We start from the raw sequence: 24,376 nt of genomic DNA, 5'->3' as shown, positions 1-24,376 counted from the left end.
AATTCTCTGTGCAGGTTACCAAGCGACTAACGTCTGCGCAGTGCGTTAACTATACTGAGCATTATATCTGAAGGCATCTGTACTCCGAGTTTTCCTTGAGCGATGTTGTGGAGCACAGGATGAGGCGTTAGCCTCGTTAACTGCGTATAAATATAGACGATCTGTGTGTCTGAAACCGAGAGTGCAAGTAATGTGTCTAATGTTAATTGTGATAATGTAGTGCCCAGCTGCACAACATGTTGTGCTCTCAAACAGCTACACGTGGTCTGCCCTACTCTTCACTGTGTGCCATGACGCCATAGCCTTAGTTACAATCATCGGCAGCAGTGACATCATTGCCCAGCTGAATTCAGCCGAAATAAGGTCTCTTGTGATGCGGATACCACGCTGACAGTTTATGCATCTATACGAACGTAGATTTATAATGCTTCTGAGGTTAATTGTGAATATGCAATAGTTGTTAACGAAGCTAGAGATGTAGATGTAATAAGAAATGTAGTTCACGTACTTTATCACCTAAACAAGAAATCCACTCGCAAGAATTAGATTAGAATGGCTCTGAGCACTATGCGACTTAACTTCTGAGGTCATCAGTCACCTAGAACTTAGAACTAATTAAACCTAACTAACCTAAGGACATCACACACATCCATGCCCGAGGCAGGATTCGAACCTGCGACCGTAGCGGTCGCTCGGCTCCAGACTGTAGCGCCTAGAACCGCACGGCCACTCCGGCCGACAGTAGATTAGATTCCATTAAAAACCATACAAGTTTGGTCCATGAGAATAGTGAGACCAGCTTGCGGATTACGCGCTGATCTTTAAGTAGAGAAAGAAGAAATAATTTTTTGAGTTTTCTTTCATTTATTAGGGAAGCATGAAAGATAACTTGTTTGTACTATTTAACTGACTGAGAATGTTGGCAAAATTTATTTTTTCAAACAAGACGTAAATTATACTAAACAAGTTACAGATTGAATACCCTAAACAACTAACAGGTGATTTAATGCTCCACTGGGTGGATCCTGGTTGGCAAAGGCAGTTTAACTAGGTGATCAGTGAGTCAAGTACTCTGACCCTAAAAATGTGGATAACGCAAGCTGAATTGATCTGACGCTGAGCAGACTTTGGTTGATCAAATCGACTGAAGTTTTTCTGCATAGGCGCAGCTGAGAGCAAGAGGCGATTGAGATCGGTATGCCCTGACAATAAATACAAAAGCACAGGGGTTTATAAACTGCGATGCGGTGAGTGAGAAGGGTTCTATGTCGGGCAAACAGGAAGGTCGTTTTTACGCGTTTTCGAGAACACATAAATCCACATAACAAGACTGCATTTGGAGACCATATGCGGGCGTCTAAGCATAAAGTGTTAGATATACGCCGAGACATGGAGATTTTGCGTAGGGCCCCCAAAGGAAAACAGCTTGACATTCTAGAAAACATTCAAACTTCTAGAAACAAAAAAAGATACCCTAACTTATTGCTAATGATGAACTCCAATCTGCAGACCATAATTTCTTTAGTATTTTTGACGAGGTCTTATACAGCCCTTTGAAGCAATAGTGAACCATGGGAACGCAGTCAGTTCTTTTATGAATGTGGAGAGAATGTCCTATTTTAGGGCGATAGGCACGCCCCCCCCCCCCCCCCCCACCTCCAAGTTTTACGTTTTCTTGGTTTAATGCCGGTGATCGCCGCGTATTCCACAGAACAGGGTCTTTTGTGACTACAGAAGTATATAGGCGACATAAGGTGGCATAACTTTTTGATATTGGTTTTGTTAGATGACTGTGGTTCATTTATATGAGGCTGCCACATAGTTGTACTTCTCATATTAAGTGGTTCTGTTAAGACCAAAACCCATGGGCTCATACGCAATGTGTATTTTAACGGTATATTTTTTAATATAAGACCAGACGGATATGCATTTGTGTAACCCTGCAGTGTTCTTAAATTTGTATATGACTTTTGGTAGGTTTTACATGTGACCAGACCGATGTGCACTTGTGTAACCCGGCAATCCCAGAAAATTTGCGCTTCTTTTCGGTATGTTTTATATGTAACTAGGCAGATGTGTCTTTGATATGACCGGAAAAATCTGTGCTCATACACAAGGTGTGTTTTATTGTTATTTTTGTATGTGACCAGATGGGTATGCACTGTGTAACCATGTAATGTTCTTAAAATTTGTATATACTATAGGTAGATTTTACATATCACCAGACTGATGTGCTGTGTATAACCCTGCAGATCCTATAAAATATCTATGTATGATCGGATTATTTTTTTTCTTTTATTGTAATTTTTATACCTATACATATACATAGGTAGGCTGGCAGCATCATCTTACGCTGCTACCGAGCGAGGTGGCGCAGTGGTTAGACACTGGACTCGCATTCGGGAGGACGACGGTTCAATCCCGCGTCCGGCCATCCTGATTTAGGTTTTCCGTGATTTCCCTAAATCACTCCAGGCAAATGCCGGGATGGTTCCTCTGAAAGGGCACGGCCGAATTCCTTCCCTAATCCGATGAGACCGATGACCTCGCTGTCTGGTCTCCTTCCCCGAAACCAACCAACCAACCTTACGCTGCTCTTCAGCCTTCGAGTTTACAATGAGAAAAAACATGAAGAAGATACATGATAGATAGATTGACGGGCAAAAAGACAGTAGACACAGAAATGCAAAACATGGAGCCTTTCACACTCGACGAAAATTACACTGAAACACGGTGGCATGGCGCACAAACACTGATGATTCGACGGCACAGGTGAACGTTGGAGTGTGACGGTGAACACTATCACAAACATGACGGCACACACACTGATGGGGATGACCTCCGCCGCGCGAATGTCCACGTAGCGTGTACGAGTCTGGGGACCTGCCAAGAGGGGAAGAAGGTGGAGGGGGAGGGAGAGGGGAGAGCAAAGATGCCAATGGCAGAGGAGACGGGAGTAGGAGCAGAAGAATGGGGGTAGGGGAAGCCCGGGGGAGGAGTGAGGAGAGAGGGAGGAGGGAGAGAAGGGAGAGAGGGTGCCCATAGGAACAAGACACAGGAGGAGGGAGGGAGGATCAAAGTTGGTAGTAGGGGTAGATAGAGGGGAGGAGGGCATCATCAGGGAGGGGGAGCTGGCGGAAGCCACCTTGGTGTGGAGAGTGGAGAGATGGAGAGCAGGTGGGACATGGAAGTACAGGCGCGGCAGCAGACAGGGGCGGGAGAGGATGGGAGAGACCAGCGGGTGAGGAGGATCGAGTTTACGGGAGGTGTAGAGGGTCCGTATCCGTTCGAGGAAAAGGAGAAGGTGGGGGAAGGGAATTAGGTCGTACAGGATCCGCGTGGGGGAGGGGAGACGGAAGCGATAGGCGAGGCGAAGAGCATGGCGTTCTAGGATCTGAAGGGATTTGTAAAAGGTAGGGGGAGCGGAGATCCAGGAAGGGTCGGCGTAGCAAAGGATAGGGCGAATGAGGGATTTATAGGTATGGAGGATGGTGGAAGGGTCCAGACCCCAAGTTCGGCTGGAAAGGAGTTTGAAGAGACAGAGGCGGGAGCGTGCCTTGGCTTGGATCGTCCGGAGGTGGGGGGTCCAGGAGAGGCGACGGTTGAGGGTGACACCAAGGTACTTAAGGGTGGGGGTGAGGGCGATAGGACGGCCATAGATGGTGACATAGAAGTCGAGGAGGTGGAAGGAAGGGGTGGTTTTGCCTACAATAATCGCCTGTATGGTCGGATCTTATTACGTATAGTACCAGTTCTCATGAAATTTGCATTTGCTTTTCAATGTGTCTTATATGTGACCAGGCAGATGTGCAGTTGTGCAGGTCTGCAGCTTTCGTAAGTTTTGTATATGTTTACGTGATACAGTAATCTCTAGAATTGTGTACAAGCCCTAATGACGTATTGTTACCACACATTCTAAGCCTGTTATGACCCGAGCTGTGACATTCATTGGCGCCTCTTCTGCTAGCGCCATCTCGCGATGCGGCCTGTAGTGTAAGAACAGAGCCGGAGTCGCGGTAGTACCTAGCTTGCGCTTGTATGTGACGGGGACACTTAACATTTATTATGTTATCTCACTTGGACGCCTATGTGCTACTTACGAAAATGTTGTAAGACCTGCATGTTACAGGCAACTATTAATATCACCATTGTTTGCCTTGATGTTGTAACCTGTATGTGTCCTAAGGTCCGTAACCTAATTTATATGTATACATGTTATATAAGTGGAATCCATGCCCACTTTTCTGTCCGCCCTAGATCCGATGATGGCGACTTTATTTTCGCCGAAACCGGTAATCATGAAATAAAAAGAATACCTGCGATCTTGGTTACAAGTTTATTGTTTTACAGGGAATTAAGTGGTTATTACTCCCCTGCTTAAGTAAGGGACACACAGGGTCTTTCACTACTCCTAATACAGTCTCCTAGGGGTTGTCGAGGGTCTTAGTAGATTAAGTTCTGTTAAGGAACCCATGTTCTAAAATGTCCTGTTTGGAGTAAAATAAGGTTGAAACCTTTCAAATCTCCAGCTTTACGGTTCACACACAGCAGAAACAATGAGCTCTGACCTGTGTGCTCTGCAGGAGTTGCTCCACGTGCCGACCCAGCGGTTCGTTGCGTAAAGGTGTATCTGAGATGCACGCTTTCATACAAACGATCCGCAAGTTCTGGCGCACGTCCATGAAGCACCGCTGTCAATCCTCGTAGTAAGGAATTGTTGCAGCCAGACGAAAACGATATGTGATAGACTCTTGTGTTCTCGATACACGTGTTGTGCAACTCTACCATTATATACCGAAGCATGAAGCAGGAGTTTTGAAAATAATACGATCTTCAAACATTTTCTATACAGACTGTACATTTCCGGATATGGGTTCCTTATCAGGCTGAAAGATTACAGATTCTTTCATCCCGCCTTTCTTCCACTTTATTTAGTCAATCGAACTGATAGTCACATGCTCTATGGTCATTGAGATTATTATAGGGAGTTGACATTAGTTGCCGCCCGCGGTGACCGAGCGGTTCTAGGCGCTTCAGTCCGGAACAACGCGACTGCTACTGTCGCAGGTTCGAATCCTGCCTCGGGAATGGATGTGCGTGATGTCCTTAGGTTAGTTATGTTTAAGTAGTTCTAAGTTCTAGGGGACTGATGACCTCAGATATTAAGTCCCATAGTGCTCAGAGCCATTTGAACCATTTGACATTAGTTGCATGGCTGAATTCAATCGTAACCAGATGCATGCAGTTACCTGAGGTTGATGAGTCGAGCACTTGTCTTGGTCGGGCAGCCATAGCTGCGGCAGGGGAGGCTTAATGATTCCAGTTCTAAGAAGGCGCCACAGAGGATGCGGCCGAAGGCGTGGGCGGTCACTGGCCACTGACAGTGAAGAGCCGGGGAAAGAGGCCTCGGTGTGTTGTCCTTATAGACAAAGAAAGAAAAACTGTTCTCGCAACTTCTTCACACAGTTACATAGGAATGAAAGCAGCAATTATTGTCACCAGCCAAAGCGAAGCACATGCCACCGTTATGGCAAATGCGGGTGGGGGAGGGTGGGGTGGAGAAATGGGGAAGGAAGGAGGAGAGGACTCATAGTATTTCCCGCTTCCGCTACGGTTGGGCGGAAGAACTGCTGATGGCTAGATACTGGAGGCCAAGAATGCTGCGGCGTTTTTCCCAGGTCACATAGACACTCCGAACCGCACGATTTACCGTGAATAGAAAATAACAGTGTTTTGATTGAACCACTGACCGTGACGTCAGAAATTCTCGTAGCGGATACCTTACGGTGTGCGGGGATTGGAGGAACAATTTTTTCCTGTCTTATGGTGGGAGGCTGTACGGTACACGAATTGATGCGCAATTGGCGCAGGAGTGTTTTCCGAGTTTTGAGTCGGCGGTTTGAGTATACTGGAGAAAACTCAAAAAATGGTTCAAATGGCTTTGAGCACTATGGGACTTAACAAAATGGCTCTGAGCACTATGGGACTCAACATCTTAAGTCATAAGTCCCCTAGAACTTAGAACTACTTAAACCTAATTAACCTAAGGACATCACACACAGCCATGCCCGAGGCAGGATTCGAACCTGCGACCGTAGCAGTCCCGCGGTTCCGGACTGCAGCGCCAGAACCGCACGGCCACCGCGGCCGGCGTGGGACTTAACATCCGAGGTCATCAGTCCCCCAGAACTTAGAACTACTTAAATCTAACTAACCTAAGGCAATAACACACATCCATGCCCGGTGCAGGATTCGAACCGTAGCGGTCGCGCCGTTCCAGACTGAAGCGCCTAGAACCTCTCGGCCACAAAGGCCGGCGTTAAAACGCGGGTGAGGGGCAGAGTCTTGGTGGTAAACAGTGGAGGATTTTTCCAGAATGAGATTTTCGCTCTGCAGCGCAGTGTGCGCTGATATGAACCTTCCTGGCAGATTAAAACTGTGTGCCCGACCGAGACTCGAACGCGGGACCTTTTCCTTTCGCGGGCAAGTGCTCTACCATCTGAGCTACCGAAGCACGACTCACGCCCGGTCCTCACAGCTTTACTTCTGCCAGTATCTCGTCTCCTACCTTCCAAACTTTACAGAAGCTCTCCTGCGAACCTTGCAGAACTAGCACTCCTGAAAGAAAGGATATTGCGGAAACATGGCTTAGCCACAGCCTGGGGGGTGTTTCCAGAATGAGATTTTCACTCTGCAGCGCAGTGTGAGCTGATATGAAACTTCCTGGCAGATTAAAACTGTGTGCCCGACCGAGACTCGAACTCGGGACTTTGCCTTTCGCGGGCAAGTGCTCTACCATCTGAGTGGAGGAGTGCGGACGAGATTCGGTCATGCTCCACGGAGGAGATTCGGTTTTTGGACTTGGAATCTGGGATGAATCCGACTGAGAAGAGGTGATGGAGGTGCGCCTTCTAACTCGAGAAAGAGGTGCACTGGACATTACAACTTGAGTTTTCTACAGTTGTACGGTGAGCATTTCGCATCGCCGGTGCTATAACTCTTTAGAGTGAATTCATCTACATCTACATCTACATACATACTCCGCAATCCACCATACGGTGGGTGGCGGAGGGTACCTCGTACCGCAACTAGCATCTTCTCACCCTGTTCCACTCCCAAACAGAACGAGGGAAAAATGACTGCCTATATGCCTCTGTACGAGCCCAATCCCAAAGAAAACAGGTGTTGACGGATGTGAAAATTACCGAACTATCAGTTTAATAAGTCACAACTGCAAAATACTAACACGAATTATTTACAGACGAATGGAAAAACTGGTAGAAGCCGACCTCGGGGAAGATCAGTTTGGATTCCGTAGAAATGTTGGAACACGTGAGGCAATACTGACCTTACGCCTTATCTTAGAAGAAAGATTAGGGAAAGGCAAATCTACGTTTCTAGCATTTGTAGACTTAGAGAAAGCTTTTGATAATGTTGACTGGAATACTCTCTTTCAAATTCTAAAGGTGGCAGGGGTAAAGTACTGCGAGCGAAAGGCTATTTACAATTTGTACAGAAACCAGATGGCAGTTATAAGAGTCAAGGGACATGAAAGGGAGGCATCGGTTGGGAAGGGAGTGAGACAGGGTTGTAGCCTCTCCCCGATGTTATTCAATGAGTATATTGAGCAAGCAGTAAAGGAAACAAAAGAAAGATTCAGAGTAGGTATTAAAATCCATGGAGAAGAAATAAAAACTTTGAGGTTCGCCGATGACATTGTAATTCTGTCAGAGACAGCAAAGGACTTGGAAGAGCAGTTGAACGGAATGGACAGTGTCTTGAAAGGAGGATATAAGATGAACATCAACAAAAGCAAAACGAGGATAATGGAATGTAGTCGAATTAAGTCGGGTGATGCTGAGGGAATTAGAATAGGAAATGAGACACTTAAAGTAGTAAAGGAGTTTTGCTATTTTGGGAGCAAAATAACTGATGATGGTCGACGTAGAGAGGACATAAAATGTAGATTTAAGTGTCAGGAAGTCGTTTCTGAAAGCATTTGTATGGAGTGTAGCCATGTATCGAAGTGAAACATGGACGATAAATAGTTTCGACAAGAAGAGAATAGAAGCTTTCGAAATGTGGTGCTACAGAAGAATGTTGAAGATTAGGTGAGTAGATCACGTAACTAATTAGGAGGTATTGAATAGGATTGGGGAGAAGAGGAGTCTGTGGCACAACTTGACTAGAAGAAGGGATCGGTTGGTAGGACATGTCCTGAGGCATCAAGGGATCACAAATTTAGCATTGGAGGATGAATACACTAAGCAGATTCAGAAGGATGTAGGTTGCAATAGGTACTGGGAGATGAAGAAGCTTGCACAGGATGGATTAGCATGGAGAGCTGCATCAAACAACAACGAGCCCTAATCTCTCTTATCTTATCTTTGTTGTCTTCCCGCGAAATATAAGTTGGCGGCAGTAAAATTGTACTGCAGTCAGCCTCAAATGCTGGTTCTCTAAATTTCCTCAGTAGCGATTCACGAAAAGAACGCCTTCTCTCCTCCAAAGATTCCCACCCGAGTTCTTGAAGCATTTCCGTAACACTCGCGTGATGATCAAACCTACCAGTAACAAATCTAGCAGCCCGCCTCTGAATTGCTTCTATGTCCTCCCTCAATCCGACCTGATATGGATCCCAAACGCTCGAGGAGTACTCAAGAATAGGTCGTAAGAGTGTTTTATAAGCGGTCTCCTTTACAGATGAATCACATCTTCCCAAAATTCTACCAACGAATTCTCTTACTCTACCGCACGCCCACAACAGCAGCACTTGTTGTCTCATTTAAGTATGTTGTAGTTGTTTGTTTCCGTTTTCAGTTCACAATCATTGTCATTCGTTCATATTATGGCATAATACATTTAAAGTTACAATTAAAGTATAGTGATCACCCTTAATTGGACTTTGTCAACCAATAGTCACATCATTTTACTTTACGTATATGATGTATTACACTGAAGTACCAAAGAAACTGATATACGCATGCGTGTTCAAATACAGAGATATGTAAACAGGCAGAATACGGCGCTGTGGTCGGAAACTCCTATACAAGACAAAAAATGTCCGGCGCAGTTTTTATATAGGTTACTCCTGCTACAATGGCAGGTTATTAAGATTTAAGTGAGTTTGAACATGGTGCTTCAGACGGAGGACGAGCGATGGGACACAGCATCTCCAAAGTAGCGATGAAATGTGGTTTTTCCCGTATGACCATTTCACGAGTGTGCCATGAGGAATCCGGTAAAACATCAAATCTCCGACAACCCTGCGGACGGAAAAAGATCCTGCAAGAACGGGACCAACGAACGACTGAAGAGAATCGTTCAACGTGAAAGAAGTGCAATCCTTCCCCAATCAGCTGCAGATTTCAGTGCTGGGCCATCAACAAGCTTAAGCGTGCGAACCATTCAAGGAAACATCGTCGACATGGGCCTTCGGAACCAAAGCTTTACGCCTCGTCTGGGCCCGTCATCACCAACTGTTGATGACTGGAAACATCTTGCCTGGTCGGACGAGTCTCTTTTCAAATTGTATCGAGCGGATAGACGTGTATGTGTATGCAGACAAGCTCATGAATCCATGGATCCTGCATGTCAGCAGGTGACTGTCCAAGCTGGTGGACGCTCTGTAATGGTGCGCGATGTGTGCAGTTGGAGAGATATGGGACCCCTGATAGCCTACATTCGACTCTGAGTGGTGGCACGTAAGTAAGCATCCTGTCTGATCAAGTGCATCCATTCATGTCCATTGTACATTCCCACGGACTTGGGCAGATGCAGCAGGACAATATCACCCCCACACGTCCAAAACTGCTACAGAGTGGCTCCAGGGACACTCTTCTGACTTTAAACACTTCCCCTGGCCACCAAACGCCCCAGACACGAACATTATTGAGCATATCTGCGATACCTTCCCACGTGCTGTTCAGAAGAGATCACCATCCCCTCGTACTCTTACGGATTTGCGGCAGTCCTGCAGGATTCATGGTGTCAGTTCCCTCTAACACTACGTCGTATATTAGTCGAGTCCATACCATGCCGTGTTGCGGCACTTCTGCGTGCTCGATGGTTCAAATGGCTCTAAGAACTATGGGACTTAACATCTGAGGTCATCAGTCCCCTAGACTTAGAACTACGTTAACCTAATTAATCTAAGGACATCACACACATCCATGCCCGAGGCAGGTTTCGAACCTGCTACCGTAGCAGCCGCGTGGCTCCGGACTGAAGCGCCTAGAACCGCTCGGCCACATGGGCCGGCCTCTGCTTGCTCGCGGGGGCCCTACGGGATATTAGGCAGGTGCACATCTAACCAAGATGTGCAAAAACCGTTTCACATCGAAGATTCCTCTAATTCCTCAACCTAATTAAGTCACTGCATATGAGTGGAAATGCGGATTCTTCCCTGTGCCTCTTCTCTGAGGACTTTACTGATATTCATACAGATCGCACCCAGCTGCCTAGCCTTCACTATACAGGGTGTTACAAAAAGGTACGGCCAAACTTAGAGGAAATATTCCTCACACACAAAGAAAGAAAATATGTTATGTGGACATGTGTCCGGAAACGCTTACTTTCCATGTTAGAGCTCATTTTATTACTTCTCTTCGCCCGCATCTCGTGGTCGTGCGGTAGCGTTCTCGTTTCCCACGCCCGGGTTCCCGGGTTCGATTCCCGGCGGGATCAGGGATTTTCTCTGCCTCGTGATGGCTGGGTGTTGTGTGATGTCCTTAGGTTAGTTAGGTTTAAGTAGTTCTAAGTTCTAGGGGACTGATGACCATAGATGTTAAGTCCCATAGTGCTCAGAGCCATTTGAACCATATTACTTCTCTTCAAATCACATTAATCATGGAATGGAAACACACAGCAAGAGAACGTACCAGCGTGACTTCAAACACTTTGTTACAGGAAATGTTCAAAATGTCCTCCGTTAGCGAGGATACATGCATCCAACCTCCGTCGCATGGAATCCCTGATGCACTGATGCAGCCCTGGAGAATGGCGTATTGTATCACAGCCGTCCACAATACAAGCATGAAGAGTCTCTACATTTGGCACCGGGGTTGCATGGACAAGAGCTTTCAAATGCCCCCATAAATTAAAGTCAAGAGGGTTGAGGTCAGGAGAGCGTGGAGGCCATGGAATTGGTCCGCCTCTACCAATCCATCGGTCACCGAATCTGTTGTTGAGAAGCGTACAAACACTTCGACTGAAATGTGCAGGAGCTCCATCGTGCATGAACCACATGTTGTGTCGTACTTGTAAAGGCACATGTTCTAGCAGCACAGGTAGAGTATCCTGTATGAAATCATGATAACGTGCTCTATTGAGCGTAGGTGGAAGAACATGGGGCCCAATCAAGACATCACCAACAATGCCTGCCCAAACGTTCACAGAAGATCTGTGTTGATGACGTGATTGCACAATTGCGTGCGGATTCTCGTCAGCCCACACATGTTGATTGTGAAAATTAACAATTTGATCACGTTACTGACGAAACTAAAATGAGCTCCAACATGGAAATTAAGCGTTTCCGGACACACGTCCACATAACATCTTTTCTTTATTTGTGTGTGAGGAATGTTTCCTGAAAGTTTGGCCGCACCTTTTTGTAACACCCTGTATATTAAGGCGCAGCTTAAGTAACAGCCAATATAGCAGGTCGTCCGCAACGGATCGATAACGTTAATCCATTCTTCGCTGCGTATTTTTTTCTTTTTACAGGAGTGGGATTATTTTTATAACTGTGCTTGTAAATACAACCGGTGTCGCGAAGACGTTAGCCGTATTTTGTGGCCTTACCTACGCTCTGTGTGGACGTATGTCTAATAACGGGCAGAGTTCCGCAAAGACTCTTTCACAGACAAGGCACAGTGGTGAAGGCGTTTGTGTGTGTGCGTGTGTGAGATAGAGAGAGAAAGAGAGAAAGAGAGAGAGAGAGAAATAGAGAGAGAGAGAGAGAGAGAGAGAGGTGGTGTTTCCATCCATTAGGCGGTGCGACGCGGAGAGCGGTGGCTTGCTGAGGGCTCGCGTGGAATAAAACCCGGTGGTATCGACTGAGTAATTACTGGCAGGGGGTAGGGGAGCAGGGCGGAGGGCACGCCATCATAAATGCCTTTGTGCCTCTCCTCCCTGCGCCGGCGTTATTTCCCAGAGGGCGGCCAACGGCAGAGCTCGCGCGGAGAGCCGCGCCTCGCCTCTTCCCATCAGCGCGTCGCATCGCTTCACCCCACGTGGATTCTGGCGGGCGCCTACCGGCCCTGCTGCCGGCTGCTCGAAAACGAGTGTCGTAAAGACGCAGTGCTAAGAGTTTAACGTCCCGGCCACGTCTAGGTCGCCACAAGGGGAGCACTAATTCAGTTGGAGAAGGGAATCGTCTCTGGGCTGATCGAAGAAAAGCAGGGTGTTTGAAAAACAGTGTCGAATACTTTGAGAGGTGTCAGTGCTCATCGAAACAAGAAAAATAAGCCCAATGAACATGCTTGCTTGGATAAACTGCCGGCCGCGGTGGTCTCGCGGTTCTAGGCGCGCAGTCCGGAGCCGTGCGACTGCTACGGTCGCAGGTTCGAATCCTGCCTCGGGCATGGATGTGTGTGATGTCCTTAGGTTAGTTAGGTTTAAGTAGTTCTAAGTTCTAGGGGACTGATAACCACAGCAGTTGAGTCCCATAGTGCTCAGAGCCATTTGAACCATTTTTTTTGGATAAACTCGTGTTTATAGGAGGTGTTCAACGTGGCGTCCACTCATGACAGTGCACACCCCTCCGGCCTCCGGCGTAATGAATGACGCACCCGTTGAAGTATACCCGGCTGTAGTTACTGGCACGCATTCAAAACGCGACCCTGTAGTGTCCGCACATCCTTGATTGGCGTGGCGGAGTCAATTCCTTCAAGTGACCCATAACCCAACGTCTAGGAGACTGAGGTGCGGGGAACGAGCAAGGTGTTCCCCCCCCCCCCCCCTCGACCCACCCCCCACCATCACCACGACTAATCCAGCGGACCTCAAATGCCTGCATCAGATGTTCCTGCGCATTGTGATGAAAGCGTGCTGGTGCACCAACATGCGTGAATCACATTTGTATTCGTTGCTGCAGTGGCACAGCTTCCAGCAAGGTAAACTCCTCCCGAACAGGCCATGGCCCAACGGCACCGACCGGCCGCCGAGTCATCCTCAGCCCATAGGCGTAACTGGATGCGGATGTGGAGGGGCATGTGGTCAGCACTCCGCTCTCCCTGCCGTATTTCAGTTTCCGACACCGGAGCCGCTACTTCTCTATCAGGTAGCTTCTCAGTTTGCCTCACAACGGCTGAGTGCATCCCGCTTGTCAACAGAGCCGAGTGGAGGGTCTGAATCAGAGGCTGAGGCAGTTCTGCGACCGTGTGGGCTGCAGATTCCTCGACTTGCGCCATAGTGTGGTGGGGTTTCGGGTTCCGCTGGATAGGACAGGAGTCCACTACACACAGCAGGCGGCTACACGGGTAGCAGGGGTTGTGTGGCGTGGACTGGGCGGTTTTTTAGGTTAGATGGCCTTGGGCAAGTACAGAAAGGGCAACAGCCTCAAAGGGTGCGGGGCAAAGTCAGGACATGCGGGGACCAAGCAGCAATCGGTATTGTAATTGTAAACTGTCGAAGCGGCGTTGGTAAAGTACCGGAACTTCAAGCGCTGATAGAAAGCACCGAAGCTGAAATCGTTATAGGTACGAAAAGCTGGCTGAAGCCAGAGATAAATTCTGCCGAAATTTTTACAAAGGCACAGATGGTGTTTAGTAAGGATAGATTGCATGCAACCAGAGGTGGCGTGTTTCTCGCTGTTAGTAGTAGTTTATCCTGTAGTGAAGTAGAAGCGGATAGTTTCTATGAATTATTATGGGTGGAGGTTACACTCAACAACTGAGCTAGGTTAATAACTGGCTCCTTTTACCGACGTCCCGACTCATCAGCATTAGTGGCAGAACAACTGAGAGAAAATATGGAATATATTTCACATAAACTTCCTCAGCATGTTATAGTCTTAGGTGGAGATTTCAATTTACCAGATATAGTCTGGGACACTCAGCTGTTTAGGACGGGTAGTAGGGACAGAGCATCGAGTGACATTATACTGAGTGCACTATCCGAAAATTACCTCGAGCAATTAAACAGAGAACCGACTCGTGGAGATAACATCTTGGACCTGCTGATAACAAAAAGACCCGAACTTTTCGACTCTGTAAGCGCAGAGTAGGGAATCAGTGATTATCAGGCCGTTGCAGCATCCCTGAATATGGAAGTAAATAGGAATATAAAAAAAGGGTGGAAGGTTTACCCGTTTAGCAAGAGTAATAGAAGGCAGATTTCAGACTACCTAACAGATCGAAACGAAAATTTCTGTTCCGACACTGACAATGTTGAGTGTTTATAGAAAAAGTTCAAGGTAATAGTAAAATGCGTTTTAGACGGGTACGTGCCGAGTAAAAATGTGAGGGACGGGAAAAACCCACCGTGGTTCAACAACAAAGTTAGGAAACTACTGCGAAAGCAAAGAGAACTTCACTGCAAGTTTAAACGCAGCCAAAACCTCTCAGACAAACAGAAGCTAAACGATGTCAAAGTTAGCGTAAGGAGGGCTATGCGTGAAGCGTTCAGGGAATTCGAAAGTAAAATTCTATGTACCGACTTGACAGAAAATCCTAGGAAGTTCTGGTCTTACGTTAAATCAGTAAGTGGCTCGAAAGAGCATATCCAGACACTCTGGGATGATGGCATTGAAACAGAGGATGACACGCGTAAAGCTGAAATACTAAACACCTTTTCCAAAGCTGTTTCACAGTGGAAGACCGAACTGCAGTCGCCGGCCGAAGTGGCCGTGCGGTTAAAGGCGCTGCAGTCTGGAACCGCAAGACCGCTACGGTCGCAGGTTCGAATCCTGCCTCGGGCATGGATGTTTGTGATGTCCTTAGGTTAGTTAGGTTTAACTAGTTCTAAGTTCTAGGGGACTAATGACCTCAGCAGTTGAGTCCCATAGTGCTCAGAGCCATTTGAACCATTTGAACTGCAGTCCCTTCTCTAAATCCTCGCACAAACGAAAAAATGGCTGACATCGAAATAAGTGTCCAAGGAATAGAAAAGCAACTAAAATCACTTAACAGAGGAAAGTCCACCGGACCTGACGGGATACCAATTCGATTCTACATATAGTACGCGAAACAACTTGCCCCCCTTCTAACAGCCGTGTACCGCAAGTCTCTAGAGGAACGGAAGGTTACAAATGATTGGAAAAGAGCACAGGTAGTCCCAGCCTTAAAGAAGGGTCGTCGAGCAGATGCGCAAAACTTTTTTTTTTTTTTTTTTTTTTTTTTTTTTTTTTTTTTTTTTTGGTCATCAGTCTACTGACTGGTTTGATGCGGCCCGCCACGAATTCCTTTCCTGTGCTAACCTCTTCGTCTCAGAGTAGCACTTGCAACCTACGTCCTCAATTATTTGGTTGACGTATTCCAATCTCTGTCTTCCTCTACAGTTTTTGCCCTCTACAGCTCCCGCTAGTACCATGGAAGTCATTCCCTCATGTCTTAGCAGATGTCCTATCATCCTGTCCCTTCTCCTTATCAGTGTTTCCCACATATTCCTTTCCTCTCCGATTCTGCGTAGAACCTCCTCATTCCTTACCTTATCAGTCCACCTAATTTTCAACATTCATCTATAGCACCACATCTCAAATGCTTCGATTCTCTTCTGTTCCGGTTTTCCCACAGTCCATGTTTCACTACCATACAATGCTGTAGTCCAGACGTACATCCTCAGTAATTTCTTCCTCAAATTAAGGCCGGTATTTGATATTAGTAGACTTCTCTTGGCCAGAAATGCCTTTTTTGCCATAGCGAGTCTGCTTTTGATGTCCTCCTTGCTCCGTCCGTCATTGGTTATTTTACTGCCTAGGTAGCAGAATTCCTTAACTTCATTGACTTCGTGACCATCAACCCTGATGTTAAGTTTCTCGCTGTTCTCATTCCTACTACTTCTCATTACCTTCGTCTTTCTCCGATTTACTCTCAAACCATACTGTGTACTCATTAGGGTGTTCATTCCGTTCAGCAGATCATTTAATTCTTCTTCACTTTCACTCAGGATAGCAATGTCATCAGCGAATCGTATCATTGATATCCTTTCACCTTGTATTTTAATTCCACTCCTGAACCTTTCTTTTATTTCCATCATTGCTTCCTCGATGTACAGATTGAAGAGTACGGGCGAAAGGCTACAGCCTTGTCTTACATCCTTCTTAATACGAGCACTTCGTTCTTGATCGTCCACTCTTATTATTCCCTATAGACCTATATCTCTGACGTCGATCTGTTGTAGAATTTAGAACATGATTTTTCGCTCGCGTATCGTGTCGTTTCTGGAAACCTAGAATCTAGTCTGTAGGAATCAACATGGATTCCCGAAGCAGCGATCGTGTGAGACCCAACTCGGTTTATTTGTTCATGAGACCCAGAAAATATTAGATGCAGGCTCCCAGGTAGATGCCATTTTCCTTCCGGAAGGCGTTCGATACAGTTCCGCACTGTCGCCTGATAAACAAAGTAAAAGCCTACGGAATATCAGACCGTGTGGCTGGATTGAAGAGTTTTTAGCAAACAGAACACAGCATGTTGTTCTCAATGGAGAGACGTCTACAGACGTTAAAGTAACCTCTAGCGTGCCACAGGGGAGTGTTATGGGACCATTGCAGCTAAATGCAGGAAGATCTGCAGCGGATAGGCACTTGGTGCAGGGAGTGGCAACTGACGCTTAACATTGCGAATACATAGAAAGAAGGATCCTTTATTGTATGATTATATGATAGCGGAACAAACACTGGTAGCAGTTACTACTTAAAATATCTGGGAGTGTGCGTAAGGAATGATTTGAAGTGGAATGATCATATAATATTAATTGTTGGTAAGGCGGGTGCCAGGGTGAGATTCATTGGGAGAGTCCTTAGAAAATGTAGTCCACCAACGAAGGAGGTGGCTTACAAAACACTCGTTCGACCTATACTTGAGTATTGCTCATCAGTGTGGGATCCGTACCAGGTCGGGTTGACAAAGGAGATAGAGAAGATCTAAAGAAGAGCGGCGCGTTTCGTCACAGGGTTATCTGGTAATCGTGATAGCGTTACGGAGATGTTTAGCAAACTCAAGTGGCAGACTCTGCAAGAGAGGCGCTCTGCATCGCAGTGTAGCTTGCTGTCCATGTTTCGAGAGGGTGCGTTTCTGGATGAGGTATCGAATATATTGCTTCCCCCTACTTATACCTCCCGAGGAGATAACGAATGTAAAATCAGAAAGATTAGAGCGCGCATGGAGGCTTTCCGGCAGTCATACTTCCCGCGAACCATACGCGACTGGAACGGGAAAGGGAGGTAATGACAGTGGTACGTAAAGTGCCCTCCGCCACACACCGTTGGGTGGCTTGCGGAGTATAAATGTAGATGTAGCGCTCGGCAGACCGGATGGTCACCCGTCCAAGTGCTAACCCAGCCCCACAGCGCTTAACTTCGGTGATCTGACGGGAAGCGGTGTTACCACTGCGGCAATGCCGTTAGCAAGGTAACTTGGGTACTACATTAATGAGAAAGTCCGGATAATGCGCCCCAGTTAACCTTTGTGGTAGCACGCATGGCCCTATTAATCTATCGCCAAGTACGCCTGCCCATACGTTGATTGAGAACTGGTGTTGATGTCCTCTTTCCCGAATTGTTTGGGGATTTACATCTGCCCCTGCGTGCTGGTTATGGAAATTTACAACACCATACCTTGCGAACTCTTCCTGATCGGTAAATAAAATCTTTGACGTGAACAGCGGATCTGCGGTACACTTCTGCAACAGCCATCGAAAGAACAACCGTCTGCCATTATGATCCTGAGGCCTTCGGGCGAGAACGCGCTGTAGATGGTATGAGTAGCGCAATTGTTCCAGAAGTACCCCCGGATAAGAGAGTGAGACACACCTTCTACTGTTGCTAATAGCCGCGCACTGGACCCAAGGCTTTCTTCAACTGAACTTTACACACGCTCCTCCATATCAGGCGTGCGGACTGTGTGGGGTCTTCCACTGTTAGTGTTCGGAGATCCAAAAAGGTACGTGTGTCCCTCGGACGCTGGAAAAGTCTACCGAACAGCTTATCAAAGTGCACTCTCCGCTGTGGATATTTTGCAGCGTAGTGGGCACGTGCTCCTAGACTACGCCCATTTACTAAATCATAGTACAATATCATATCCGCCATTTCACGTGGCGAGTAGCAGGTTTCCATTGCTAACAAGGGGTGGAAGAGAGAAAATATAAATTTACCTCACCAGTTGTACCTAGAAACAGCGGCCGGTCGTTGTGGTCGAGCGGTTCTAGGCGCTTCAGTCCGGAACCGCGCGACCGCTACGGTCGTAGGTTCGAATGATGCCTCGGGCATGGATGTGTGTGATGTCCTTAGGTTAGTTAGGTTTAAGTAGTTCTAAGTTCTAGAGGACTGATGACCTCAAATGTTAAGTCCCATAGAGCTCAGAGCCATTTGAACCATTTTGAAACAGCGCAATAACAGTAAACACGTAAGTGAATCCGCGTTTGGCAGTAGAACACAATGATATGAACCCAGGGTTAACAATTCTTTACAGTAAGGAACACAAACACAACGAAAACTAACACGGTCTATAACATGACTCGAACCACACAACTGACTGCAGACCACTTAATGTCAGGTTGAGTACTGTAAATAAGACGTCATAATACCTTGCCGACAAATTTCACGCAGCGCCAATGCGACTGTGTTAATATCCGCAACCAAGCGTCATGCAACAGCTATAAATACTTGTTTATCGCGGAAAGTACACGCTTCCGGATCCGTGTTAACTGAACTTATTTTTCATGTTTCGATGAGCACTACCACCTCTCAAAGTATTCGACCACCATCTTAACTTTTCTCTATTTTTATTAATCCAGTCTCGAATCATTTTGGAACGACGGAGTAGGAAAGTGTTTCTCCAGTTCAAATGGTTCAAATGGCTCTAAACACTATGGGACTTAACATCTGAGGTCATCAGTCCCCTAGACTTAGAACTGCTTAAACATTACTAACCTAAGAACATCACACACATCAATGCCCGATGCAGGATTCCAACCTGCGACCGTAGCAGCAGTGCGGTGTTCCTCTAGCAATTATTTGCAAGTGCATGGCGTGGGTAGGAAGCATGCACTACGAATTCCTGTTAGGAAACCTGTGCTGCTAACTGTTTGACCACTGACTGACTATATGCACTCCCTTCCAACTCAAATCGAGCTGAAATCACGAGGGTCATCGATTCCGACTATTGTTCAGTCGACAGAAGAGTGTGTGCGACCGGCCTTACTGTGAGTGTCCGCAAACAGGCCATCTCGAACCTTCAGGATCAAAATTATGCGAGCAGTAGAGTTCTTCAAATGAATAATGTGTGTGTGAGACACGTGTTTCTAAATTGCTTATGATCTGCGTCGATGATGTTTGGGCGACTTTGAAGAAAAATACATTCGTATGTGGTTTTTCTACGTTAGGTATCTTTCCCGTGAGATTAAATAAAGTTATTGGTGTTTGAAACTAAAGACGAAACTTCAGAGGAAAAGTTGGTTAGTGTCCTACCCGTTAATCTCATAATGCAGCAGATAACGGTAATATTGCAGAGAACGCGGAAGAATTTTAGACGGCGTTGGAACGCAAGCATTGTCCCTTTGAACACTTTCTGTATGGTTAAATTGATGCTCAAATGTTTCAAATGGCTTTAAGCACTATGGGACTTAACATCCGAGATCATCAGTCCCCTAAACTTAGAACTACTTAAACCTAACTAACCTAAGGACATCACACACACCCACGCACGAGGCAGAATTCGATCCTGTGGCCGAAGCAGCAGCGTGGTTCCGGACTGAAGCGCCTAGAAACGCTCGGCCACAGCGGCCGGCTAAACTGTCACGTCAAATTATTCATCTCCATCCGTTAGTTCCTTAATTCAGTGTAATGAGTTTGGTGTCCTCTGCCATCTGCATATCCTCTAACATTGGAACATCCTGTATGTACAGGGTGACCATAATTAACGGTCCAATTTCAAAATGCTGTAAAAAACGAACCTCTGCTCAGAATTAAATCAAATTTGAACGGAATATTATCGAAGTAGAGGGAAACATTATGGAAACTTTTCCACTAAACGGCTCTGTAAGCCTCAGAATGTGCAAAATAAAAGACACGAGGTACACGGCTGTCCCTCAGTATGCGTCTGAGACGCCTAACATGACTGTTTCAATACAGGATCGCGCGCTGCTCGTTTACAAGAATGGTGACTGTGCGCCAGTAGCTCTGCAGAAGTTCGAACACTCAGTGGTGTGAAAAAAGGCAGTCGTCCAAAGGTCCGGAGAAAATGACTATGAAATTCGAAAAGACAGGTTATTTTGAGCTACACTGTGGCAGAAGGAGCAAAACAGTTGATCCGGCGTCTGCAGAAGATACGGCCACTGCAGGAGGGGTCGACCGGTGGTGTGCAAACATGCAGTGCACGGGGAATTGCCTGAACTTTGGACAGGTCTGCGAGCAAGGTGCATAAAATCCCACGAAACATGCTGCATTGCTATCCATACAAAATTATTCATATTCATGCCAGTAAGACAAACGTTCGCTCTAGAATTTCTTGATCGCTTGGAAGGGGACAGTGAATGGCCTTGGAACATTCCCTGGAGAGACGAAGCGCATTGCCATCTCCAAGGATATTACAATACACGGAACTGCAAAATACGTACCAACGAAAAGTCCACTCGGGCATCTACCAGCACCGCTTCATTCTGCAAAGGTAACTGTGAGTTATAGGTTATCGGCATCGTTTATTGTAAGGCCATATTTTTTCGAAGAGATGAGTCCCTGAGGTCCTGTTGCCTGTACGGTCAGTGACAAACGCTGTAAGAGTCTTTTGCGCACTACTGTCATTCCAGAACTTCAACGGCGTGGGTGTGTTGGTAGCATCATTTTTATCCAAGAAGGCGCTCCTCCGCACATTACACAACCTGTGAAGCGGCTGCAGCAGAGACGTTTTGGCAATGCTAAAATTATCAGCCGTCATTTCTCTACAGCATGAGGGCCCAGATCACTTGTCCTTAATCTACTGACTTCTGGCTGTGAGGTTATCTCGGGAGATGTGTTCAGTGCTCCGATTGCAAACGTAGCTGAACTGAAGGCACGCACTGTGCAACGTATTCTGAACGTGACCTCTGAGACACCCCGATATGTTGTGGACTATGCTCTTTGTCAGTTTCAACTTGTGGCCGAAAACGGTGGATTAGCGTATTGAATAGTCTTGCGCCAGTCTCACGACAACTAAAAACTGATTTTCCTCGTCTGGTATTGTACGACCTAGCCGAAGTTGATACGTATAACTAACTACGAGTGCCACAACAGTTGGTGCGGTCATACACTAGTTCATTTAATTTTGATGACCGGTTTCGGTTAGTATAACCGATCTACAGATTAAAAATCTCGTAACAACGACTGTTGCCTGTCGTCATCTAGATTGTCATCAAGACTGTATTATTTAGACAATTATAAAATGCAAATCGCTGCAGTGTCTCCACGAGAGCTCGAAACGCAGAATTTCCACCGTAATACATTGGCGAAAGGCCTTGCCAAGAGCCGGAGAAAATTCTGGTCCTCCATAAAAGCACTAAGAGGGTCGGAGGCTTCTATCCAGTCTTGTGTGGCAGTTGGTTGTCTTTTTTTTTTTTTTTATTCTTCAGGTTTCCGATTGGTTTGATGCGGCCCGCCACAAATCCCTCTCCTGTGCCAACCTCTTCATCTCCAAGTAGCACTACTTCATTGACATCGTGACCATCAATCCTGATATTAAGTTTCTAACAGTTCTCATTTCTGCTACTTCTCATTACTTTCGTCTGTCTTCGATTTACTCTCAATCCATGTTCTGTACTCATTAGACTGCTCCTTCCATTCAGCAGATCATGTAATTCTTCTTCACTTTCACTCAGAACAGTGATGTAATCAGCGAATCGTATCATTAGTATCCTTTCACTCTGAATTTTAATTCCACTCCAGAACTGTTCTTTTATTTCCCTCACTGCTTCTTCGAGATACAGATTGAACAGCAGGGGCGGAATTTTATATCCCTGTCTTGCACCTTTTTTAACCCGAGCACTTCGATCTTGGTCGTCCACTATTATTATTCCTTCTTGGGCCTTGTGTATTACCCGTCTCTCCCTACAACGTACTCCCATTTTTTTCAGAATTTCGAACATGTTGCTCCAGTTTACATTGTCCAATGCTTTCTCCAAGTCGACAAATCCTACGAACGTGTCTTGATTTTTCTTTAGTCTTGCTTCCATTATCAAGTGTAACGTCAGAACTGCGTCTCTGGTGTCTTTCCCTTTCCTAAAGCCAAACTGACTGTTATCAAATTCATCCTCAATTTTCTTTTCCATTCTTCTATATATTATTCTTGTCAGCGGCTTGGATGCATGAGCTGTTAAGCGGACTGTGCGATAATTATCGCAATTGTCAGCTCTTGCAGTCTTCGAAACTGTGTGGATCATATTTTTCCGAAAGTCGGTTGGTATGTCGCCAGACTCATACATGGTACACACTAACGTCAATAGTCGTTTTATTGCCACTTCCCCCAACGATCTTAGATATTCTGATGGAATCTTACCTATCCATTTTGCCTTACTTTATCTTAAGTCCTCCAAAGCTCCCTTAAATTCTGATTGTAATACTGGATCTCCTATCTCTTCTAAATCGGCTCCTGTTTCTTCTTGTATACCATCAGATGAATCTTTCCCCTCATAGAGGCCTTGAGTTTACTCTTTCCACGTATCTGATCTCTCCTCTGCATTTATCAGTGGAATTCCCGTTGCACTCTTAATGTTATCACCCTTACCTTTAATTTCACCAAAAGTTGTTTTGACTTTTGTATATGCTGAGTCAGTCCTTCCGACAATCATTTCCTTTTCGATTTTTCACATTTTTCATGCAGCCATTTCGTCTTAGCTTCCCTGAGCTTCCTATTTATTTCATTCCTCAGTGACTTGTTTTTTTGTATTCCTGAATGTCCCCCCTGAACATTTTTGTCCCTCCTTCTTTCATCAAGCAACTGAAGTATTCTTCTGTTACCCATGGTTTCTTCGCAGTTATCTTCTTGGTTCCTAAGTTTTTCTTTCCAAGTTCTGTGATTGCCCTTTTTAGAGATGTCCATTACTATTCAACTGTACTGCCTGCTGAGCTATTCCTTATTGCTGTATCTATAGCCTTTTCAAGCGTCTCTCGTCATTCCTTAGTACTTCCGGATCGCACTTCTTCACGTATTGATTGTTCCCGACTACTATCTTAAACTTAAGCCTACTCTTCGTCACAAATACATTATGATCTGAGTCTGTATCTGCTCCTGCATACGTCTTACAGTTCAGTATCTGATTTCGGAATCTCTGCCTGACCATGATGTAATCTAACTGAAATCTTCCCGTATCTCCCGGTCTTTTCCAAGTATACCTCCTCCTCTTGTGATTCTTGAACAGAGTGCTTTTACTAGCTGAAGTTTGTTACAGAACTCAATTAGACTTTCTCCTGTCAATGGAGAGATCATCAAGACATTTTTTTCATTTATAGGCTACATGTCCTGTGCATACACGTTATGTATCTTTAATGCAGTGGTTTCCATTGCCTTCTTCATCCTCATGACGTTGATCGTTGCTGATTATTCCGCCTTTAGGGGCAGTTTCCCACCCCAAGGACAAGACAATGCCCAGGACCTCTGTCCGCTCCTCCGCCCTCTTTGTCAAGGCCGCTGGCGGAATGAGGCTGACTTCTTACGCCGGAAGTCTTCGGGCGCCAATGCTGATTATTAATCAAAATTTAAGCGGTTGCGGGTTTGGAACCCAGGACGTTTCGATTACTAATCAGAATCGCTACCCCTAGACCACGGGTAGCAGTAGAAAACGACAACCCACCAGGTGAAGCACTCAGTTGCGCGTTTAAGAAATCATTCACGCAGAAGAATCGTACAGACATACCATCGTTTGACCGTCGCACAGGCTGCCGTATGGAGGACATAGTAACAGGCGTCCCACATACAGCTGAAAGAGTTGAAAAAAGTCGCCCTGTCGGGACTGAATCTCAACCTTTTTTCGCAAAGTCACTTTACGGCAAGAGGCCGTTTACATACACTCAGGCTCATAAATTAAGGATAATGCTGATACATGGTGAAACAATGCTCTGGTGGGCGGTTTGTAGGTTTAAATCACCTCGGGGTGTGACCATGCGGTGCATTTGACCTGTGGTCGTCTCACGGTGGCACTGGCAGCAGTCCACATGCGCAGAGGTGTGTTGGTGCATGTCAGAGTA

The sequence above is a fragment of the Schistocerca nitens genome, chromosome 4, assembly GCF_023898315.1.
Source record: "Schistocerca nitens isolate TAMUIC-IGC-003100 chromosome 4, iqSchNite1.1, whole genome shotgun sequence".
NCBI classification, from domain to species: Eukaryota; Metazoa; Arthropoda; class Insecta; order Orthoptera; family Acrididae; genus Schistocerca; species Schistocerca nitens.
The sequence above is the reverse complement of the archived record's forward strand: the minus strand, read 5'-3'. Positions refer to the sequence as shown.